Here is a 24,292-nt window from a genome sequence, read left to right on the forward strand (position 1 = left end):
AGTATTAGAATTAACATTTAAAGTGTTGATTCTAGTGAGCAAAAAAACACGCAATTAAAGTTAATAGGATGAATGTAATTAAGGTGATTAGTGGGATGTGCACATCAATAATTAGTAAAACTCTGTGCACAGCGAGAATTAGCGCAACGTTAAACACTGACTTGAAAACTTAATCCCTGGGTTCAGGTCTTTAGTAATAATTAAGTATTAATGTTGTTGGGAGAAACTGTGCTGCTTGAATTCATCTATTAACTATTATTGATTCAGCACAGGATAACTTTTGATGAGCCCACTGGTACTGTGAAAGCTTCCTAACTATTCTGCATATTGGGAAAATCTTTATATGCACTTACTCAGATGGTGCACAAAGAGGGGGATTGCTATCTATCATTTAGGGCTTGAAAAGGGTGCACTTAACATTCTTTTTTGCATTGTTGTTGATGACCAATCACATTGATTGGATTTGTTAAAGGCAGAAAACAGACAGACAGGGGGAAAAAAAAAAGATTAGGAGATAAAAAAAAAAAAAAAGCTTGAGCAGGGATACCACTTCTGCAAAACAAACTTAGTAAAATAATTGAGCAAACCCAGTATCATTAATGATGTAATTAAGGTCTGTAGCTTACCAGTGGATGATTTAGTGAACGTGCTGCCTGCAGTTTTCCCCACGGTACACATGGTTTAAACATGTCAGTGTCATCCTGTGGCACTGTTTGGTAAAGGGAATTGACTCTTGGGAAGGAAAGATGGTCTTCAAAAGGAAAAAGAAGTTTACATTTCCACCACTCATCGCATTGCAACCAATTAATTCTAATTATTTCCCACTCAGAGTTCATAGAAACAATCCACACGTGTGTTTGAGGGAGCAACGACACCGGGCTGTATTCAGAGTTGAAATAATATTTCATAAGATGTGTTAATATTTACTCAGTGAAAGTTTTATGTATTCAGAGACGGATTACAGGGATGCTTATGTTGATTTTCAGATGACTGAAATGACTTGCGTGCAGTTTACAATTAGGCGGTTGCCAGATTTGTCTGAAAAAGGATATTCTCAACAGCATCTGGACTGCTGTCTTTCTGATGGAAAGAAAATGCAGATTGAACAAACAGTACAGTGTAACATAGTTGACAATAAAAAATAAATGAAACAAAAGATAAATGCGATGATATACAATATATTTGAGAAGATGGAAGGAGGAATAAATGAAAACATGAGTCTAGTATAATCATATGTACAGTATTGCTCCATGAATGGTCCTAGCTGAAATTATATCGTTTTGTTTAACCAACTAAAGCGACCCCAGATCATAACACTTTCTCCAAAGGCTTGTACAGTGGACACTATGCACAATGGATGCTTCCCTTCTTACCCATATATACCCATTGCTCTGGAATAGGGTCAGCCTGGACTCATCAGACCACATGACCTTTTTTCATCGCTCTAAAGTCCAATGTTTATGCACTAGGTAAATTAAAGCCATTTTTCAATTAGCCTTACCAACAAGTGGTTCTCTTGTGTCCACAGACCTGTTTAATCCCAATTCTGTGATTTCTTATGTGGACATTTCTTTTTCAGGATTAATAATGGATGTGATTTATACTGTTGCTTTTATTTATTTGTACATATTTTGTTACCCAGTTTCATTCATTTAATTAATAATTACACTTATTTTTTTTCTTTGCTTGATGCGGGCCAACAATTTGACTACTGTATCCTGAAGTTGCGTCTTTTTTTTTTTTTTTTTTTTTGCCAGGCAGTGTATTTATTTTATCTTTTATATCATACAGTTTTACTTTGCTTTATCATACAGTTAATTGTGCGTAAAATTTGTGATACTAAACTGTTATCACAGTACAGTATGTGAGTGGGATTGGAGGCTTTTTTTATAATATTCTTAATTGATTATGTTGATTTGCCAAATAAATATCATATTAATAAAATAAAAGGCCGATACTGCTGGACCCTAGACATATACTATATTTGCATACCTTTTTGGTTTACATCCATAGCCCCCTCGATTTCTCAAGCACCTTAGAGCCCTAGTTCTATGCCCCAGTAGATGTAATGCAGGTACTTTTTGGTGCCTTATTGGACTGGGTCTGAACATGTTTATCATGGTGACAGCTTTATGCCACTTTTACCTCCTAAATCTGAGGCTATTGATATGATTCTGAGCTGTAGTGCATTGCTTGGCTGTATGTGTCCCCCTGTCTATACTCCTCATTCTGCATTCTGTTGCCTTGCGCATTGTGTTTGTGAATTTACTCTCATGTCACTGGCGTTATAGACAAATTTAAGTTTGGCAGAAAACAGAGAGAGTTGAAAAACCCAGAAATGCACTTCTGTTTCTGTTCAGTATAGATATAATGTATTAGGCAAGATAACACAAAGACTTAGAATTGCAAAGTGAAAGCATGCACATTTCTGTGAGCAGGCAGTCTTAGTGGGTGTATGGTTACCATTTAAGTTGTTGTTTTTTGTCTTTCTTTTAAATACTCAAGAGAAACATTAAGCAAACATCCATAAAATAAAAAAAGTTTACTTTTGTTATCACTTTTATTTAAATTGCACAGCAAATCATCCTGGCTAAGTGGAAACATAAGCGACTTGATGCATTGTGTTCTCACAATCACACAGTCTCACCTTCTATACTGTTTCTACAGTGTTTTTTTTTTTTCAGAAGTGTACAATCTAGCATGTAAAATTGTCAGATCTTTTTTCCTTGTGTTTCCTGTAGTTCTTACCAGTGAATACACTGATCATGCATAAACATTAGAACACAAAACAGTATGCGGATTATTGTGTAGATTCCCCTTGTGTTGCAGGGGCAGCTCTTACCTCTAGCAGCATGGCTCTGTGTGAACTCTTGGGGTGTGCTGTGGTGTCTGGCACAAGAATGTTGCTGGAAAGATCCTTTTGGTGCTGTGGGTTTGTTGAGTGGATCAGACTCGTTTGTCCGGTGCATCCCTTTGGCGTCCGATCAGATTAGTATTAGGGGAATTTGAGGGCTGTCTTGGACTCTTTGTCTGCTCGGCCCCATGCGTGGTGGGCTGGGATGATCTGATGCCTTTCCATTATGGCCAGCATTGACTCTTTTCCGCAATTTGTTCTGCATTGGATTTACTGTGGGATCGGATCAGACAGGCTAACATGGGTGAGCTTGGATGACCATGATCCTGTGGTCAGATCACTGGCGTATAATTGATAATTAGTGACAATATGGTAGTGTTATGTGGTGTTAATGTTGCTGATAAGGTTTATTTACAACATTTCTGTTGGTTTAATGAGGCTGATGAGGTGTTGAGGTTGGGTTCATATCCAGAATGACCTCATAGCTGAGATCAGATCCAGAGAGGCCAAAGCAGCTGGTCTGGGTAATGGTATGAGCCAGGAAGTAGTACAGTCTGTCAGGCTTTACGGTTTAACATAAAGGTTAGAGCAGCATAGGGATTACAGGATACTGTATGATGGATCTTATACTGGAAAAGTAAATTAAAATGGATGAGTGGTTGATGAGTGGTAGATGAGTGGTAGAACAGCTGAATTTACAATAATGGAAACAGGTCCCAATATTAAAAAGAGTGCCAAAGTTTGGAGAAGGAAGGGGAAATTACAGTGTTTTACAAGTATGCTAGTCTAAGATTACTTAAGGAGAGGATTAAGTGTGTTATGACCTTAAACTCCTGTCTCTTTATTCTGAAGTTGTTGAGGAGGATTTCCTTGTTGATTGGGATTATGGGAGGAAAGTGTTGGAAGGTTCGCTTTATAGTGCAGTTTTAGAGGTTACGAAGGATTCCAGTAATACTGGTTTACTAATGTTAGTATACTAATACAAGAGGATCGTTCTTAAAGTACATGTTGGTGCGATATTGAGAAGATCTTTATGCTCTTGGAGATCTCAAGTCTCTGAATCTAGATTATTCAGGCAGCTATCACTTATTTTGTCAATATCTAAACCAAGTTCCTGCTTCATGGAAGCAAAGATCAGTACGAGGCAACGATTGAAAATAGGTCAACATTGTCTAGAGTCAAAGAGAGCTAAATTCTCCAGGCTTTCAGGCAGGGAGGGTGACATCTTTTCTCCCCTGTATTCATCAGAGCGACACCAGCCACTCATGGGTGTCTATTGGCCCATGCATGCAGAAGTGTGCTGATAGCTTTTTTCTTTTTTTGCGCATTACACAGTCCCCTGATGTTGCATGAACAGCAGTTTGAAAAGATGTGGTCGGCTGGCTTCACATTCCTCTAAGGAAGCATGTGATAACCCTCTCTCTCGCTTCCTCACTTTGCTGGATTTTAAGCACACAAATGACAGGAAATTGGATTTGGTTTTAGAAGCTTTTGGGAGTAGAATTTTTCTCATTTTTACAACTATCCACTGCCAAGTTTTAAAATGACCATCTCCAGACACATACTGTGTCCTCTTGAGCAATCACATCTAAATAAAATATATTTAGTAAGTAAACAATACAGTTCTCAAAATGTTCTCTACAACCAAATCTCTAATAAGACTATTTTTAAAAATAATAATTATAATTATAATAATAATTTGTAAGTTAAATGTCACAGATTTTTCCTTTAAGTGCAAAGCACAAGTAAGCACTTGGTTATTTAGCTTTCTCTCCATCTGCTTGTTGGTTCACATTGACATGTGTCATTGTTTTGAATTTACCCCTGTCTCTAGCACTGCCTTGCAATTTAGGGTGTTTCACTGGTTGTGGTCAGGTGTTTTGAGATAATCCCTTTATTAATTAGCCTAAATGATCTTTAGTTTCAGCTTATTTTTAATTCCCTTATTTCTAGTGTGTTCTGACCTCTGTCTAATTCGACAAACGATTATGGATTTCTCTATATACAGTCTCTTTGACCTTTGTCTGGAATATAGATAATGATTTGCGGAAAAGCTCCAGTATATTGTAGCATTTGTTCTAGAAATTGATCTCCCGGTTTTTACTTTTTCTAGTTCCCAGGGTTTGCCCTTGCCTTCAGATTTTGCCTTGTGCTTTTATGTGTTGTGTTTCTGTGTTTAGCTTGTTCATGCATCTGATATATGTCTGTGTGACATCCAGCTTGGTTGGTTAGTGAAATGTCGAAGCATGAGTAAGAAAGTGAGCTGTGGGTTTCTGCTTTTCCTGCTGAATGGAGAATGTGATGCCGTTCCACTGCTCTTAGACCCCTAGGCTTTTACAAAATTCACTTCATACTGTACTTTAAAAACAGCCATTATGTATAGAATCAGAATGCTTTAAGATGCATTGAAAATTGTTTTCTAATTGCCCTGTCACATCCTGACTTAAATTCACGTTTATTCATAGTCTGCCCAAAGATTCCCACTTCTAGGCATGTCATTGTGATTTGTTTACTTTTCCTTGCCCTTAAGTGCCAGTTTAATTTACTCTCTAAGTGCACATTGGCATGTCATGAAATAGTAAAAACAGACTTACTCTTCATTCATGTGAGTTCGCTTTGGTTGGTGTTACTCACTTTTCATATCCTCACAACCTCTGTCCCTTGGTTTGCAAAGCCATCCTTGTTCAACCTCTTTGAGTTAACTGAACTCATCTCTTTTTTCCCTATAATATTTTAACACGTATGTTCTGCCTGACTCTGTGCTGATAAACAGCATTATATTTATACGAATAACATTTCCACCAGACTAATCTCCACATTGCACATTCAGCGGGTAGCACTGGGCTTCACTGTCCTTAAAATGTATCTAGTGTCTCACAGTGATGCGTTCATCAAAATGTAAAGCATAGCACCTCGCAGATAAATTGCAACTCAGCCACAAATGCTGAGATAATTCAGCTGTGCAATAGCCTTGACATCTATATAATACTCACAAAGTCCAGCATTCCTGTTTAATTTGTAGAGCAATGTGTGTGAGGGTTGTTATCTGTTTTTACATAAAATGTTAGTGTGTTTAATTATGTTTCTGTAATAGTAAGTCTTACTAAAAGGTTTCCTAATTGCCAGTGGTCTTTAAGGAAATTATTTAAGTTTTAGGAGATTGTTAAATTGCGATTTTGATTTAGTTTCATTCAGCAGCTTTAATGTTTTCTGTCTAATTTGTTTTAAGCAGCTATATTTCCTACATGTTTCGAAATATTACAAACTACTGAAAGTATCTAACCCACATTAAAATGCTGTGCAACTTGGGGTGTTGTTTTTTTTTTTTAAATGCCCTGCAACAATTTTGCCAGACTCAATTTCAAAACTTAAAACGTCAATTTAACATATGATTAATATTTTTAAACTGTGGGAAAAAATATGACCACTAAAACATCTTCATTGACAATCAAGATGAAAAGAAAAATGTGTTATTTGATACAATAAAGTTGCTATACTTTTTCTGTACTTGTGCTTTGTATAAGCGTTAACAGACTTTACAGTCATTAATTCTACGAGTTTTTGTGCAAAAAATGAAACAAAATACAATTAAAATAATCTGATTGTAAAAGGTCTTAGTATAAGGCAACTACAACCTTAGACAAAGAATAACATGTAACTTTTTTCACCTTGCCATTATTTATTTAACAAAAAATTAATCCAAAATAAAAAAAAATAATAAAAAAATTGGGGCAATACTAAGTACCCACAGGATTTAAAAGGGTAATTTGCGGCCAGTTGCTGCCCTAGATTAACTAATCATCAGCAGGTGTGCAGTCCTCTATAAAAGCAGAAGGTTTTGCATTTTTGTTGGTCTGGAGCATTCAAGTGTGTGTTAACACAATGTCAAGAGGGAAAGACATAGGTAATGGTCTTAAAGAAGCAATTGTTGCTGTACATTAATCTGGAAAAGGTTATAAAGCCATTTCCAAACAATTTTAAGTTCTTCCTTTTGTAGTAAGGAAGATTATTTACTATTGGAAAGTTCTCAAGACACTCATCCCAGCACTTCCATCAAAAGTCAGACAGTGCAATGTAAAAAAAAAAAAAAAGTCGTAAGCACGACTGAGGTTTACAAAACTGCATCTGGCCAAAGCATAAGGCTCCTGGAACTTCTGGACAGATAAGACCAAAGAGGAGTTGTTTGGCCTTAGTGCACAGCACCATATTTGGGGAAAACCAAACACCATTTTAGCATAAACAGTGACTGTTAGGGCACATTTTAGCCCTTGTTTCGGCAAAGAACTACTCTACAGTATATACCGAATTATTCTAAAGGAAAATGTAACAGGCAACAGGACAATAATCTAAGCACACTAGTTAATCTACATCTAATGACAAAATAGAGAAGAATCAAGATTTTGGAATTGCCAAGTCAAAGTCCAGACCTCAACACAACTGAAATGCTGTAATGTGACCTTAAGAGAGCTGTGCATATGCGCACACCCAAAATCCTCAATGAAGTGAACCAAAAATACCCTGGAAAATACCCTGCAAGGCTAATAAAGGCATACAGGAAATTATTATTAATATTAAGTTATTGCTGCTAATTGTTAATCTAAAGTTAGATTTATTTTTTATAAATATGTTTTTATGTTTTTAAACAAAAAAAAAAAGCAGAGAATTAAATGAGAGGATTTTAAATTTTACACATGACATATTTATTACATGTATATCAAATATTTTCACTTATAGTTAATGTCCTGGATAACTTAATCCTGTGGTCTTTGCTTTTTGTATAGCAACATATCTATAGGCTTATAGAACATTGAATTAAAAACTGGGGCACTGTTGGCTTTAGGAGTGCAATAAAGGCTCAGGATGTTAGACCACATCCCAGGATGCTTAGGATCTTGGGAATTATATCAGCCATGTTAGCACAGTACCTCTTCATTTATTAATTTTATTGATCTAGCACAAATAAAGCAACACTTCATGATCTGAGGCAACCAAACATACATATAACATGTATGCTATAATGTTTCGTTTAGTATATGCAAATTAAATGTCTGATTTCAACCTAACTTTCACCTTGAGCATAAATCTGTTAAAAGAAGTGGGTCAGTGTATGTAGACATTTTAACGAGGGCTGGCTTTGGAAAAGCTTAAAAAAAAAGGTTCCTTTTAAATATATAGAATATTTAATTCTAAGATTGAAGCCAAAGATTAGATAGTTCCACTTCTTCACATCAGGTGCCATAGAAAAACAAATGTTTAAAAGTCACAATGTGACAATGCATACATTCACAGACCACTTTATTAGGAAGACCTTTTCTTCACAGTTATCCGCTCATCATGTGGCATTAGTGCAGTCCAGGATTTTTAGGGCTCAACCTCTAGTTCTTAAAAACAGACCCCAATGTTAAAAGGTCCAACTTTACATGAGAAATGAACGTGTTTGCAGCCTGGTAGAAGAAAAAAACAGTTTTGGTCTTACATTCATGACAACTGTTCAGTGGTTATTTTTATGTGTAAAATTATGCATAATTAGTGGAGTTAGACGATTAAAGTGACTGCAGTGTAGGTGTCGAATGACTACATGTATTCATATTTAGTTTAACTTACCACAAGAAACATGGGGAATGACGTGTAGGTTATGAATGAGTTCAGTCAAATGCAAATACTGTAAATTTCAGCCATCTTAGCATTTTAGCTAAGCCAAAGCTAAAGTTTCTAGCTTGTGGTAACTGAGGTGCGTAAGCATGTTCCAAGCAAAAGCCAGACTCCATTCGTTCTGTCTGTTTGCTCTTTCTGAAATAACTGGGGTTTAGGCGGGATCAGCTTCTACCAAGATGTAAATGGCCACAGTTTATATAGTTGAGTTTTAAACCTGCGCTTTAGAAAACCTAAACGTGATATAATGTTTCTTTTTCTTTCTTTTTTTTTTATCTTATCCATGATAAAAACATTCAAATACAGGTCAAAAGCTTTATTAAATGTTTACATTAAACACTAGATTGGGGGAATATGTCGTTTGAATGACTGTGGCCTTGTTGGCACTGCCAGATGGGCTGGTGGTAGTATTTCTGAAGCTGTTAAGCTCTTGGGATTTTTTTCTCTAAAGCACACACAGGTGTACACTTGCACAACAAACGTGTTGCTATAAAACCCCGATGCACTTAACTAAGACTTGTGATTAAGACATTTACTGCGAAGCACTTAAGTGCTCCCCTAATCTTGCATAAATTCAAGTGTTTTACTTAAATATTTAAAATGTTCTAAGCTAGTGGATTTCAAGTAATTCAGTCGGGTCACTTGTGGCCAACTAAGTGACAGTAATAATGATGGTGAAAGTGCTTAGACAGCACCATACTGCCAGCGCATTGAGCTCGAGCTGCTGGAAAAAGAGCTCTCGATCTTGCTGTCGACAGATGCAGTGAACCCCCAACACACTTCCAAAGCACTTGACCTAAAAATATTCCGGCTTGGTAGCTGCTGAAACAAATAGGCTTTAAAAGAAAAAAAAACAAAGATGCTGACTTATTTTAGTCATTTTCATTTACAGTAGCTGGGCTCTGCTGCTAATAGTTTTCCATTAAGTGATCCTGCCAGATAATTAACAGTTATTCCTGGCATAGACCTCACTCACTGAGGTGGTCTTTTATTCAACAGATTAAATACAAGTGCTAGATTTAAACAAGTGCTTGCTGTATATTTTAGTAGATATTATAAACAGTTTTTTTTTTTTAATTACATGGTGAATCCAAACGATAAGTTAATTATAATTGCAGTTGATCACATAACCTGATACGAGCAATGTTTTTTTTTGTTGTTGTTGTTTTGTAATCGAAAAACATTTTTTATTGTTATCTTGTTGTATACCAGTAGGCACCACAGACTTTTAATTAAAATCCTTTTTACATTTTTTATATTATATTTCCGAAACTTGAATACTTGACCAGGTCTCCGGTCATATGAAAACCTTCCCCAAACTGGTGCCACAACCTTAGAACTAGAAACAACTGTGGTACAACTGTGTAGGATGTTCCTGCATAATGTAGTTTTACAATTTCCCTTCACTTACTGTAAAACAAGATTACTGTTTTACCTCTGCAAAGAAGAAGAATTATTGCTTGTTTTGTCAGCCCCACTTCTATCACTTACCTGCTAGAGATGGACCTCACATTCACACTCGCATACATGATATCTAAAGCCCTACACTATTATTTGCAAACAGAGCACATTTATGCATTTAACAAGTGCCCCATGTTACGTACGTCCTATACCTCAAAAGAAACGGTCTACTGTATAACATGTAAATCATAGAGGAATCCGGAGACAGACACATGATAGAAAATACATTCGCAACAAAAGACTCCCAGCAGATGCAAGCTGTTTTTATGTAAATTTGTCTGAATTGTTACCATGTAAGAAATCAGCACACTGAGGGGTTTTATTTTACAAGCTTAGAGACATGGGAAAGTTCAAATCATATTACAAAAGCTTACAACTTCTAAAGATGTTTCAGCATGACAATGCCCCTGTGCACAAAGCAAGCTGCATGAAGATTCGGTTTGCTAAGGTTGGAATGGAGGAACTTGCGTAACCTGGACAGAGCCCTGATCTTATCTTGGGCACTTTTGCAATGAACTGGAATGCTGATTTCACCCCAGATCTCATTAATTCAATTCAATTTAATTTTGTTTGAATATCGCTTTTAACAATGGTCATTGTAGTACACCTCAAAGTATTTATTTGTGTCCACTGCATTCGAGTAAATCTGTCTCTCCATTTCCACAGTCTCATTTTCCTCTATTCACTTTGTATTGACCGTACCAGAGAGAGAGAGAGAGAGAGAACCGAGTTCTCAGAAGTCTAATCCATCTAGTCGAAGGCAACACATTGTTCACTCTCTCGCCTCTCTTCCCACTCAGTTCGTCAGTACTGATAGGTCATTCATTTTAAGCTGCACTATTTACCCTGCACTGAGACATTTCATTACTTAAAGAATTTAATTGATCTCAGCCTGACATTCCTGCCTCATGCTGTAATTGCTTTGTAATTTTAATAAGATTGTTCTAAATGCACTGATTACCAACATTTAATTGCGTGCTGATTTGCGACAATTTTCTGCTCCGTATTTGGAAAAATCATTATGCTTGGTAATATATTGCGTAATGAGTCGCATTACAATCTCATTCTCAGGTTTGCCTCAGGTGGTACACCTTAGAGCGAGGGAGAATGCATCTTGCACAGAATCAAACCAAAGCCTTAGTAAGGTGTCAGAGGTGATGCCTTGAAAGCTGGCATACGCACACACACGCACGTGCACGCACAAGGAGAGTGAGATAGTAAGGAAGACAAATGTTTTCAGTTACACCAATGCACAATTTTATCTGTTCAGGACAAAGACAATTAAAAGTCATTGCTTTTAAAGGCGAAATTGATTTTTTTTTGCTTCTTTGCTTTTCTTAGGCGAAGCAGCTGAGTGAATCCTGAAGACGGAGTAACAATAAGAGTTTGATCCTTGGCTAGAGGCCCATTAGCGTGAACAGAAGGTAAAACAGAATCGTAGTGTAAAGAAAGCACAATTGTCTCATTATTAATGGGCAGATAAGTAGTGCTTTAGCCTTGTTTAGCCTTTTTTTCTTCTCTCTTTCAAAGCCGAACCAGGTCCCGCTTTTTCTCTGCAGACGTGAAGTCAGGGGTTTTTTTTGTTTTTTTTTAGTTTGCTCCAGACTCACTTGCTCCATCCTGCTGTGCAGAGGAGTGAACTCAGGCAAACTGATGAGGTGAGCTGGAGATGGATGATTCCGCCTGCATTTGATGGCTCTCATTTTCTGCATCTGCAGCGAAACATTCTGATCTTTCATCACTCTCTCAACGCTGCTTCTCCACACGCCACTCCATTGCGCTCACCATTTTTATAGTCATCACGAACAAATAAATAAATAACTCACTCACTCAAATGAAACTGTCTCTACAACCTGTCGCGGGTCACATCAGTCTGTTAAGTTGGTTGGTTTTTCGCGAGGACGAATGCAGATGTTTCATTACCCTCTGTGCTGTTCTACGACACATCCTTTCACAATGGCGATCAGCCAGTAGGTGCCTTCACTCCACTAGCGTATTCCCCTGCTGTTTTAAACTATTGTTCACCGTGATTGAGAGTCTTGTGCCTGTTCTCTTTATTACATAAATCCTTAAGCAGAGCACCGTGAGACAGAAGATGCTGCATGTAAATTCTGCTGCTTTTTGTCTGGTGGGTTTTGGCTCGCCTGAGCATAGATACTAAATAAATGATGCGCCTCAGGCCCGCTGCACGATCTTTCGGGAGACCGTGTGCGCTGGTATAAGATGGAGGTTTCTAAAAGGCACAGCAAGCTCTTCCCCGGCCTCATTCAGCTACTGCTGCTCGCAGCATGCTTTTCTGCATTTCAAGAAGCTCAATGATGTTCTTCCATTTCTTCTGATGCCTCTAATGTTGAAAGACCAATCTGAGTAGACTGAAGAGCGCTCAGCTGTCCAGGAATATAATGCAATTACACAAGCCACTTCAGAGTTATTGGCACCCTTTCAGAAAAAATAAGCAATAAATAATATCCGCATGCAAAAACTAACAAATGTTATTTTTGGTAGCTTGGCCTAATTAACTGTTTTTAACAGTACAGTGGAACCTCGGATTACAAGCATAATTCGTTCCGGAAGCAGGCTCGTATTCTAAAACACTCATAAACGAAATTAAATTTCCCATAAGAAATAATGAAAACCTAAATTATTCGCCCAAATAAAGAAATACATAAAAATAATTAATACAAAATATAAAGTAAGAATAAAGCAAATTAACCTGCACTTTACCTTTTAAAAGAGTAAAAATAAATCCCGACAGATAAGTGTTTCTATTTGGGCGCGCAGGCGCTGCGTATATGTGTGTGTGAGGCTAGAATAAGTGGAGACTCTTGCTTTTTGCTTTCAGCCCCTCCTGTCTCCCCCTTCTCATCTTACACAGTAAAACTTTCTCCTCTCGTTCGAATTAAACACACACACATTAACAGAAATACTGTTGTTCACATCTAAATTATTTAAGCTTCTCCGCGTTATTTTTATGTAATGACAGCATAACAGCCCGGTAATTCATGCTCATGTAATGATGAGATGGACAAGCTGGTCGATGCATGCCTATTCTTTTATTTGCTGCATTGTCGGGCTTTAGTACAAACTTTCGAGTGGATCCTGCACTTAGATCCAACTAACAAAACTACTGAAGGACAAAAAACACAGGCTCTAATGTATATCCTAGCTTACATCTCGCATTCGCGTTCACACACACCGGACTGCATTACCCACAATGCATCTCCCGCACTGGACTAACACTTCTGTAAACAGCTGTCATAAATCAACCTCTCTCTCCCGCAACACTGTTTTGTCCAAAAAATTAGCAAGAAACATCGCTAATGACACTCGTGTGAGCGCAAACTAACAGAATCACTGCTGTAAAGTAAAACAAACAAACAAATGAACCCAAACACGTGTATCAAACACGCCAAATTTTTGGCTTATATAACCTCGGTCAGGTGACGTAATTTGATAAAGTGCACTTGCAGGTTATAAATAGGAGTAAACCGGAAACATTCCTCAGATCAGTTTTGTCTGAAGGGACGTCCAGTGCGCAAGCAGTGCGGCATGGGAGCGCAGCATCTCGTTCCCGCTTTTTCAGGGAACATGGTAACAGCAAAGTAACCCGAAACATTCCCTTTCAAAAGCTACACTTGATGCTGCGTAAAAACGCTCTGGGAACGAGAATACCAACGCCGCCGCACTGCAAGTGTCTGGACCCCCAGGGTTATGTTGCGTGTGCGCACAATAGCCAAGGAGGTCTCAGACCTAGCTCTGGGAGGCTGACTCGGGGACCTGTGAGCCTGGAGTAGCATGAACATCTAAACTATAAAATCGAAAAAATGTGTGCAGAGAGGACCAACCTGCCGCATCACTGACTCGCTGCAAGGGGAATTGCCAGCGCAAAAGATGAGGCAATCCCCCTGGTCGAATGAGACATGATTCCTAGAGGTGAAGTGTGACCACGCGCCTCATAGGCTAGGGCAATAGGATCTCTCACCCAATGTGACAGCGTTTGTCTAGTGGTGGCCGCCCCCCCCGGTTGCGGCCCCCCTAGCATATGAAAAGCTGCTCGGACTTACGCCACTGGCTAGTGAAGGGCTCGTACTGGACACAGTAAGTGAAGTCTTTTATGCTCCGGAGCTATAAAAGGGGGAGGACAGAATGCGTTGAGAACAACTGGGTGCATGGTTGAGAATTGAACTTTTGATTTTGAGACTGACAAACCCTGCAGATCTCCAATTCTTTTCAAGGCCGTAAGAAAAAACATCTCGAGAGTCAGAAGCCTGGCGGGCACTGACTTTAGTGGTTTGAAAGGGGTGTTTATCAGATTTTCGAGCACAATAGCTAAGTCCCAAGAAGGGACCATCGATCTGGTGGGCGTTTACAGTAGCTCCACGAATAAAATGGGCAACTAAAGGGTGCTCTCCCACAGAAACCCCGTCGTCAGGACATGACAAGCCGAAATAGCGGCTACGTATGTTCTGAGAGTAGTAGGGCATAAGCCCGAGGACAACTTTTCTTGCAGAAACTCCAGCACTGAAACCATTCGGCAGTGGACTGGGTCTACTGTACATGTTTTGCCATGCACCAACTTTCAAATACACCCAATTTGAGGGCATAAGTTTTCCTAGTGGAAGGAGTTTTAGAGACCTATTAGGGGAAACGCATGAAGGCGTAAGCTGAGCCACTTATGGGCCATGGCGTCCAGACTCAGGGGAGCTGGAAGAGTCAAAGAGTAGTAAAAGGGATATTGTGCTGTTTCTTGTGAGGCAAAGAGGTCCACCTCTGCTACATGAAATCTCTCCCAGATTTCCCTGTGTGTCACAGCTTGTCTGGACAGCAATCTGCTCCCACATTTACTGTATATGCCCAGGAATGTAAATCGCCCTGAGAAACAGGAACTTGTCCTGTGCCCAAAGCAGAACCTGGTGCGCTAGGTTGGCCCTAGAGTGAAATTCCCTGGTTCTTAGCCACAACTGAAACGCTCTCATGTGCAGAAGGCCAAAAGGTATCACCGTGGATTCAGCTGCAATGAGACCTAAGGTTTTCTGAAAGTGATGAACAGTCACTTTCTGGTCTAGCTTGATTTCCTTGAGGGTGTTGAGAATGGATTCGACACGAGCGGGAGACAGCTGTGCCCGCATTGCGATCGAATCTCATATGACACCCAAATATGTTGTCCTCTGAACAGGAAAGAGCACACTTTTCATGGCGTTAAGTCTCAATCCCAAGGAACGAAGATGAGCTAGGACGAAATCCCGAAACTGGGCCAGAATCAGCCAGTTGTCTGTTATTCAAAATACGAATGCCCTGGAGTCATAAAGGAGCCAGAACTACATCCATGCATTTTGTGTATGTGCGGGGTGAGCGAGCTAGACCAAATGGAAGAACCCGATACTGGTAAGCTTCGCTCCGGAAGGGGAACCTCAGGAACTTCCTGTGTTGTGGCAATATTTCCATATAAAAGTATGCATCCTTCAAATCGATTGTCACAAACCAATTCCTTGGTTGGATTTGAGAAACAATTACTTTGACAGTCAAAATTTTGAACCTGTATTTTTTTCAGATACCGGTTTACCCCGCAAAGATCTAAAATTGGATGCAGCCACCTGTTCCAATTTTTCTTAAGAACCAAGAAATACAGACTGTAGTAGCCTGACTCTCTGTCTGGTAGGGAACATGTTCTATGGCCCCTTTTCCCAGCAACTTCTATAACTTCCGAGTCAGCAGATGCGCCCTTTCCGGTTTCACGGAAGTGGAGACCACGCCATTGAAACACGAAGGGCGATGTGAGGATTGAATCCTGTAGCCTCTCTCTACAGTCCTTAATACCCAAGGAGATATACTTGGCAGTAGCTTCCACGCTGCCAGTTTCTCTCGAAGGGGCAAAAGTCTGTGGCTTGGCGTAATTCCAAGAACGCCCTATTATCAAGAGCCTTGTCAGTGCTTAAGTCTTTCAGCAGGTCAGCCTGGAAAGCCTGCAAAACCGCCATGGTGTGCAGTGCAGCACCAGCTTGACCTGTAGCCTGAAAATCTTTTCCCCCCAGTGAAGATATAAGTCTACACGGCTTGAAAGAAAGTGTTGGCTTTTCAGGGAGGATAATGTCCCAGGAGACAGATAGCCCGCAAGCGTCTCTTCTATCTGGCGCATCATCGTACAGTATAACCCCATGCCTTCTCATCAGTAATATTCGGATAAATCGAAGTTGATGGCACAAAAACACACGGGATGAATAAGGCTTATTTCATGAAAGAGTTAACTCGTCATGAAGGTCGCCAAGAAAAAGGGAAAAGAGGGCAGTCACTGAGGCTCCGCCCCCCAGCCACCCGACAGAAACCTGTCGTCTAATTCTGAGCGCTTGGTGTAATCCCGCATTGGCAGCCGGATGATATGCAAAACGCATACATTACTTCCTTGCAGTAACTACGTATCTGCGGAAGCAAGAGATTATGTTTCTCTTGCCCATTTACAAAAAGCGCCGATTCACGCTTAAGGGGACAGAAAAACATCCTGATCCGGCAGAGCACGAGAGAAAGGGGGAATTCCGTCTCGTGCACGTCTGGCAGATGCACTGTTTAACCCCAGGAATGCGCCATGGCTCGCGATTTCTCTTTAAAGAATGCAAGCCGTGTGCGAAGCGCTCAAAACAAAAATGTGTGGAGATCACGCTCCGAAAGAGTCATCTATTATGTAGAGGTATGGATCTCCTAACAAACTCCGCCATATCGGTGAGTTAACACTTTAAAACTTGCTTGCAGACACACGCAAACACAATGCAGTCCTGAAGACAAAAAAAACCCTATTTATATTTATAACCTGCAGGTGCACTTCATCAGATTACGTTACCTGACCTAGGTTATATAAGCCAAAAATTTGGCGTGTTTGATATACACATGCTTCACAACCAGCAACACAAAAAGATGTTTCTATAGTGTTTTCACGCAGCATCGAGTGTAGCTTTTGAAAGGGATCAGTACACGTGTGCACAGATGTTGATTATACCAGTAAGAGACGCGCACTAAGACCCAGCAGGGGAAACGATTACCTACTATTCTGGAGTGCAAGAGAGAGAAAAACCGTTGGGTCATTTGTGATCACGTGATGCTCAGCGTGAAAAACAAGAAGCGCATGCGTGATACATGATACTCGATGCTCGTAAGCCAAGACAATGCTTGTTTTTCAAGTCAAAATTTATTAAAAATCTTTGCTTGTCTTGCGAAACACTCGTAAACTGCATTACTTGTAATCCGAGGTTCCACTGTATTTTTAATTTAGTTTATGGTCATGGGATGCCTGCAGCCAATCTCATAGGCCTCAGGGCACGAGGCTTGTATACAAGCACACATACATTCCTGCATTTACTCATACAATACTGAGAATTTGTAAACACTAGTTAACCTACTCTGCATGTCTTTGGAGCGTTGGTGGAAACTGTAGTACCTGGAGGAAAAAACCACAGGGAGAACATGCAAACTGCACACACTCAGGCAGGAATCAAGCTTGTGAACCGGCCTCGCCAAGCTACCTACTTGGTTAATGTTAAAAAATGCAAATGTTTTAATGACATTTATTTTGAAAGAAAATAGTATTACAGTATGTACTGTAAAGAGAATAGATCAAGAAAAGAGTATAAAATTAGAATAATTTATCAATTAAATTAAATGTAATGATTTTGTCAATGAAACAAAACCTCTTTAAGAATTCCTGGCATTTCTGACCATCTTTAAACTCACTTTACACAATTTGTTTAAAAAAAAACATTACATTGCGGTCATTTTGACATTACGATTGTAATTTAAGCTGCAATATCTAACTAATTAAATGTACCATAACAGCACAAATGATCAAATAAAAATGATGTTTACCAATATGTTTAGCTTTACAAAAGTTATTTTAAAATAAAAAAAAGCTCTTTCACATGCATATTGTATGTTTATAAATCCCAATCGCATTTAGATTCAGGAACACACCACCCTGCTGACTTTTTTTTGTATTTGAATTATTTGAAAAGGTAAAGCTCACAAAACTTGAAACAACAAAATGAGAAGTGTAGAAATGAAACAATACCTCATACTGTAAGCGTGATGTGCTAACTCTTCCTGTAATACAGCTTAACCATCACATTTGTTTTCTGTAAGTGAATGGCTTATGCTATTTGTTCTAATTACAGATTTAAATACACGCTTTTGTATCCAGATTGATAACGAGGTCTACAATGTCTAATATTGTTTTATAGCCTTTCATTTTTCTGACAGTTTTTTTCTGGAGCTTTACTGGCCAACTGTGCACAAGTGCCTACGCAAATCCATGCTCATTCGAGCACACAAGCTCGTTATTAATTATAATACTGAGATGAATATTTTTAATGCTTTTCCCATAAACGAGAATTGACAATACGCTTCAGTTTCCTACAAAGAGAATGAAACAGCCGTTCATGTGTTGTTCAGGACATGACCACTTGGTAGTAAAAGGTAAAGGCAGTTGCTGAGGTACTGTATTGCTTGATTAAATGTGCGGAGGTGGGGGTGAAGGATCAGTGACTGATGGAAGGAGATGTGCTTTTTGGCAGGGAAGGAGGGCATGTTAAGGAGAGAAAAGGTTGATGGGAGCTGAAAAGGTCCAGTGGTGTGGAGTAGATATCCAATCACTGCAAGCTGTCATTTTTCAGTCTGCCAAGAATGAGTGAAGTGGGCCCTTCTTTTCATCACTTCAGCCCATTTACCTTGTGTGAACTGCTACAGCTCATTGATCGAGCTCTCTCTCTCACTCTCTCTCTCTTTCTTTGCCCCTCTCAGTACAGGATGGTTGCATGCTATCTTTTTGACATTGAATATGTCTTTTGGATTTTACTTTTTTCCACCTGGCACTCGTGGCATTCAGCCAAAAAGACAGGGATGCCATGGCAGAAATGACATGATCATCTTATTTTAAGTCCCAATTCAGTAGACTGAGAGGTACGGTTTGATTTTGCAGCAACTATTCACCTAGTATTTTCTTTTTAAAGAGAAAATAAGGGTGATGGCATCCTGAAGTGCTTGAATGATTTACACAATAGTCATCACCATTTGAAATACACCACACCCTTACTGAATGTGAACAAACTTCAATTAGCTAACCAAACTAGCTAAATACTGTATGGAGGACAGTGAAAAGGTTAACAATTGTTTGCATTTTTTTTTTCAAATGTAGAGTATTTAATTAAACACACACTTAGGTTGATTTAATTTGAAATGTATTCAAGGTAAATGTCTCTGAACAAAGACAAAAATACAGTACGTGACAGGTTTATATGCACTTGTCTCCGCTGTGTGTGTGTGACCTGGGGTGATGTGTTATAGTTAGATTGGTTCCTTTTGTTTAATCATGTGTCTCAGCAACAAAGTTCCCTTTCAAAAGCTACACTAGATGCTGCGCGAAAGTGCTATGGGAAACGTTTCGTCGTGACCGGGTGTGAAGCATGTGTTTCCAACACGCCAAAATATTTCCCAGGTTATGTCATAAATAGGCATGAACCGGAAACATCCTCAGATCTTTTCGTCTTTAGGATCCGCTTTGTGAGTGTGCGTGTGTGCAAGCATTAAAAAAAAAAAAAAAGCAAAATAGGGAGTGTCTTATTACTCACCAGAAAGATGGCAGATTTAGACACGAGTCCGTCCCTCTGTGTAGAAGAATATCTCGCTGAAGGCGATCTCCTCGCTTTCTGTTTTCAGTGTTTGGGGGAAGAGCACTCTATCTCGGGTTGGAGGGAGCAGGTAGGTATTGCGATTTCTCCCTATTAAAGTCCCTCCCTATTAAAGGGCCGTGACGCATCCTTCGCGTGAATATCTGGCGGAAGCGCACAAGACGGAATTTTCCTTTTCTCTCGCTCTCTTGCCGGATCATGAGCCTTTACCTTCCACGTTTCAAACGCGCTTCGGCGCTTCTTGTGAAGGGGGAAGAACTTTCTCTCTCGCTTCCATGGAGATGGAAACTATCACGTTAGGGCGCTCCTCTAGTAATGAGCCAGTGTGTTAGTTGTTGTTAGAGGTGGTAACGCACGGTCTAACGCATACACCTCGATTCGCCTTAAAAATAAATAAATAAAATAAATCCCCCAAGCGCTCAAGGTCAGCCGACAGGCCTCAATGACGGCCCCTCCCCTTCCTGGCCACCTCCATGAGTTAACTCTTTAATGGAATAAGCCGTATTTATCCCGTGGGGGCTCCCACATTAAGGCTACTACTACCACTCAGTCGGGAGGACGAAGACTATCCCGTGTTTTCTCCGAACCACGTGACGTCAGTCGACCGCATTTTTTCCAACTGCTTGCTCACGCACCATTAGGGGCGGAGTAACACACTCGGAGGAAAGCACTAGCCGCTCCTTCCGCGTGCGAGAGCTTACAGATGCCCCTGATTGGCTGTAGAGCCGTGATTAATGTGGGAGCGCAAATACCCCTCATCCCTCTCCCCTGAGAGAGCTCGGCCAATCAGCTCTCTCTGTGCCTCCGGCTGTGAGAGGAAAACAGCATTTATCCCGTGTTTTTGTGCTATTGACATCTATTTGTTCCAGTGTCATTGATAAAAGCGCCGTCCTTTATGATGATGTCCCAGATCAAAGAGACGCTTGCGGGCTATCTCTCTCCTGGGAGCTCATCGTTCCAGGAAAAATCCACACTCCCCACCAAGCGTGTAGACTAACATCTTCGTTGGTGAGAGGAGATTTTTTAGGCAACGGGTCGGCCTGGTGCTGTCCTGCACACAATGGCTTTGCAGGCATACCAGACTGACCTACTGAGAGCTGAGCACTGGCAGGAGGCCGTGGTTCAATCTCCGCCACCACTGGTGTTTCAGGGAGCAGCGGTCTCCAGCAAAATGTTAGGTGTTTGGTCCCTTCCTCACATGTTCAGGATGCCGAACATCTAACACACCCACCTAGCCAAAGTGTCAAAATTTGTGCACCTTTTAGTGGTGGCCTAATTGCCAGGGATTTCATCCAAGGGACAATCCCCAGAGACAATAAGGGTTACGCGCCGAGAGCTTTGTACCCTTTTTATGTGGTTCAGACCCCAGTCTTTCACTCTAGGTCCCACTCTAGGTCTGTGTTGCCGTCGCAGATTGCTAATGACAGACGTTTTCCCTCACAGGCTGGGGTGCGGCCTTAGATGGCCGTCCAGCCCAAGGGATCTGGAGAGGTCATCTTCTCGCGTGGCACAACAATTGCCTCGAAACGATGACTCTGTTTCTGGCCCTGAAATACTCCCTCCAGCAGCTGAGAGGCAACAAGGGTTATGCGCCAAGAGCTTCGTACCCTCTCTATGGAGCTAGCACCTCGGCATCGACATGTTGTCCTAGCTCACCTCGTTTTCTTTAGGATGGAGTCTCAACGCCACGGGAAAGCGTTCTCTTTCCTACACCAAGTATGACATTGAGTGTAATGTGGGATACGACCGCAATGCGGCCACAGCTGTCTCCTGCGCGCGTCAAATTCATTTTAAACACTCTAAAGGAGTTCAAGCTAGGCCAGGAAATAAGTTTTATCGCTTTAGTGGTGGCTAAGTGCCGGGGGATTTCACGCACTGAGAGCTTCGTCCCCTCTATATGTGGTTCAGACCCTCGTCCTTGACTCTGGGTCCCACTCTAGGTCCGTGCTGTCGTCACAAGTTGATTAGTTGCGGTGTGGGTATTCTTTCGCGCAGCATCGGGTGTAGCTTTCGAAAGGGAACGTCTCGGATTACTTTGCTGTAACCTTGTTTCCTGAAAAAGCGGGAACGAGCTGCTGCGCTCCAATGCCGCACTGCATGCGTGACTGGACATCCTTCAGACAAAAATGACCTGAGGATGCTTCCGGTTCATGCCTATTTATTGAGTGACATCACCTGACCGAGGTTATATATGGCAAAAATGTTGGCGTGTTTGACACACACAACCAGTCACGACGAAACGTTTCCCATAGCACTTTCGCGCAGCATTTTGTTCCCGCTTTTGCAGGGAACAGAGTTACAGCAAAGTAACCCGAGACGTTTTGAATGACTAAGTGGCTTGTTGGGGAAATTGTGTTGTGGGCAAAATGTCAGCTGAGCCAATATGGGATTTTTTAATTTAGGCTGACCATCCAGCAAGTATATTTTTTCATTGATGCTGATGAAAATCCAGTTTTATGGAAGAAGACCTGATCCATCAGATCCATATGTTTCTTATGAAAACCATAATACAATACTGAGGATTAATATTGTTGTAACATTACAGCTCCATCCCACACAATATTCCAATAAACAAATACTGATAAAAACGTGTTGTTGAGCTGGAAAACTCTTATGGGAATAGAATGATTACAGGACGGGATGCGTCCTGGAAGCAGAGGCTCATGATAAGGGACTTAGGATTTGGACCGTTCTCCATGGTCCACATACTGTAGAAGAGCAGAGACAACACATCATACAAAACATTACAGTAGGTCAACTTGGGTTATGAGGACACACACACGAACAAAAATACTGTACTGTACATACGTGCATATATATATATATATATATATATATATATATATATATGTGCACTTAAGTAAAGACATTACAATGTCATCTTAAATTCTTTCTTACCATTAGATGCATTAGCTACAGGAATGGTCCCTGGCTGAGAAAATTCTCTCTCTCTCTCTCTATATATATATATATATATATATATATATATATATATATATATATATATATTTACAAAGAATGGTGTGAAAAGGGAAAAACATCCAGTATGCGGCAGTCCTGTGGACGAAAATGCCTCGTTGATGCTAGAGGTCAGAGGAGAATGGGACGCCTGATTCAAGCTAATAGAAGAGCAACTTTGACTGAAAAGACTACTCGTTACAACTGAGGTATGCAGCAAAGCATTAGTGAAGCCACACGCACAACCTTGAGGCGGATGGGCTACAACAGCAGAAGACCCCACCGAATACCACTCATCTCCACTACAAATAGGAAAAAGAGGCTACAATTTGCACAAGCTTACCAAAATTGGACAGTTGAAGACTAAAAAAATTTTGCCTGGTCTGATGAGTCTCGATTTCTATTGAGACATTCAAATGGTAGAGTCAGAATTTGGCGTAAACAGAGTGAGAACATGGATCCATCATGCCTTGTTACCACTGTGCAGGCTGGTGGTGGTGGTGTAATGGTGTGGGGGAGGTTTTCTAGGCACACTTTAGGCCCCTTAGTGCCAATTGGGCATCATTTAAATGCCATGGGCTACCTGAGCATTGTTTCTGACCATGTCCATCCCTTTATGACCACCATGTACCCATCCTCTGATGGCTACTTCCAGCAGGATAATGCACCATGTCACTGACCTCTGTGCCTTAAAATAACAACTAACTGTTGTTTTTGTTGGTGTTACGTAATTACCTAATTCCATATGTGTTATTTTATAGTTTTGAAATACCCAGTATTGTTGTAGAATGTAAAAAAATCACTAAACAAAAACAAAGAAATTTGCAAGTGACCCCAAACTATTGTACAGTAGTGTGTGTGTATGTGTGTGTGTACTATATATACTTTTGCTGTTTCTGTAGTGGTTGGTTTTTCCAGGACACCCTTGCACAAAAGTTGGTAAAACACAGCTCCTGACCATTTATAATGGGTTTTCAAACTTCCTAATCTCTCAGCTTGCTTGTGTAGCTAAATCAGCCACACTGACACTTATCACTGTAAATAAGATTGAACACTTATTAGTAACACGTTTTTATCAGTATTTGTGTATTTGAATATTGCACTCAAAAAGGTTCAGTCAAATTAATTTTATTAGGTTCATATAACTTATTTACTACAGCTGCGTCCAACATAATTTAATACTGTTAACATAAATGAATAGCGTTGGTACAACAAATTTTTCAATTGTAAATTACAGGTAAGTTGATCCAACTCAAGTAAATTTAAATTTTAAGACCACAAAGTATTAATCATAGAAAAACAATTAAACACCAACAGAAATGTTTTGTACTTTATAACTGTTCGTTATGACTTTTAAAATGACCGTTAGAGACGGTTGGTCAGGAAACTCCTGAAGTCAGATGCAGACAGGACACTTTCACTCACAAACTCCTGTAAAAAAAAATACAGAGATAGATTCAATTAAAATTCATGATACCTAATTTATCAAATGAACAATATTTATACTTTCTTCCTCTCGCTTCACAACTCATGAGAACAGACCGAAACCAGAACCGAACCGCAGATTAAGCACGCGCATATAACCGTCGGTATTTTAAGTGTGATTAAAAATACAAGAAATAGCTTAAACCAAAATAACGTGACTAAACATCGCTAAACAGCAGGTGACATTTATGTTCAGTATTTCGTTTCTATTTAG

The 24,292-nt window shown here is 40.0% G+C and overlaps 1 protein-coding gene across 2 annotated transcripts in view; it reads left to right on the forward strand.

Annotated features, from left to right (window-relative positions):
* Nucleotides 1-24,292, forward strand: part of tspan9a (tetraspanin 9a) — a 245,092-nt gene that overhangs the window by 87,067 nt on the left and 133,733 nt on the right. Inside the window, exon 3 of one of the 2 annotated variants that reach the window (XM_053500909.1) lies at nucleotides 11,309-11,391. The exons of the other annotated variant lie outside the window; for it this stretch is intronic. The gene's annotated coding sequence lies outside the window, so the exon portion shown is untranslated. The remainder of the gene's footprint in view (nucleotides 1-11,308; nucleotides 11,392-24,292) is intronic. 2 annotated transcript variants of the gene reach the window in all.

This window comes from Clarias gariepinus, chromosome 7 (assembly GCF_024256425.1).
Source record: "Clarias gariepinus isolate MV-2021 ecotype Netherlands chromosome 7, CGAR_prim_01v2, whole genome shotgun sequence".
Classification (NCBI taxonomy): Eukaryota; Metazoa; Chordata; class Actinopteri; order Siluriformes; family Clariidae; genus Clarias; species Clarias gariepinus.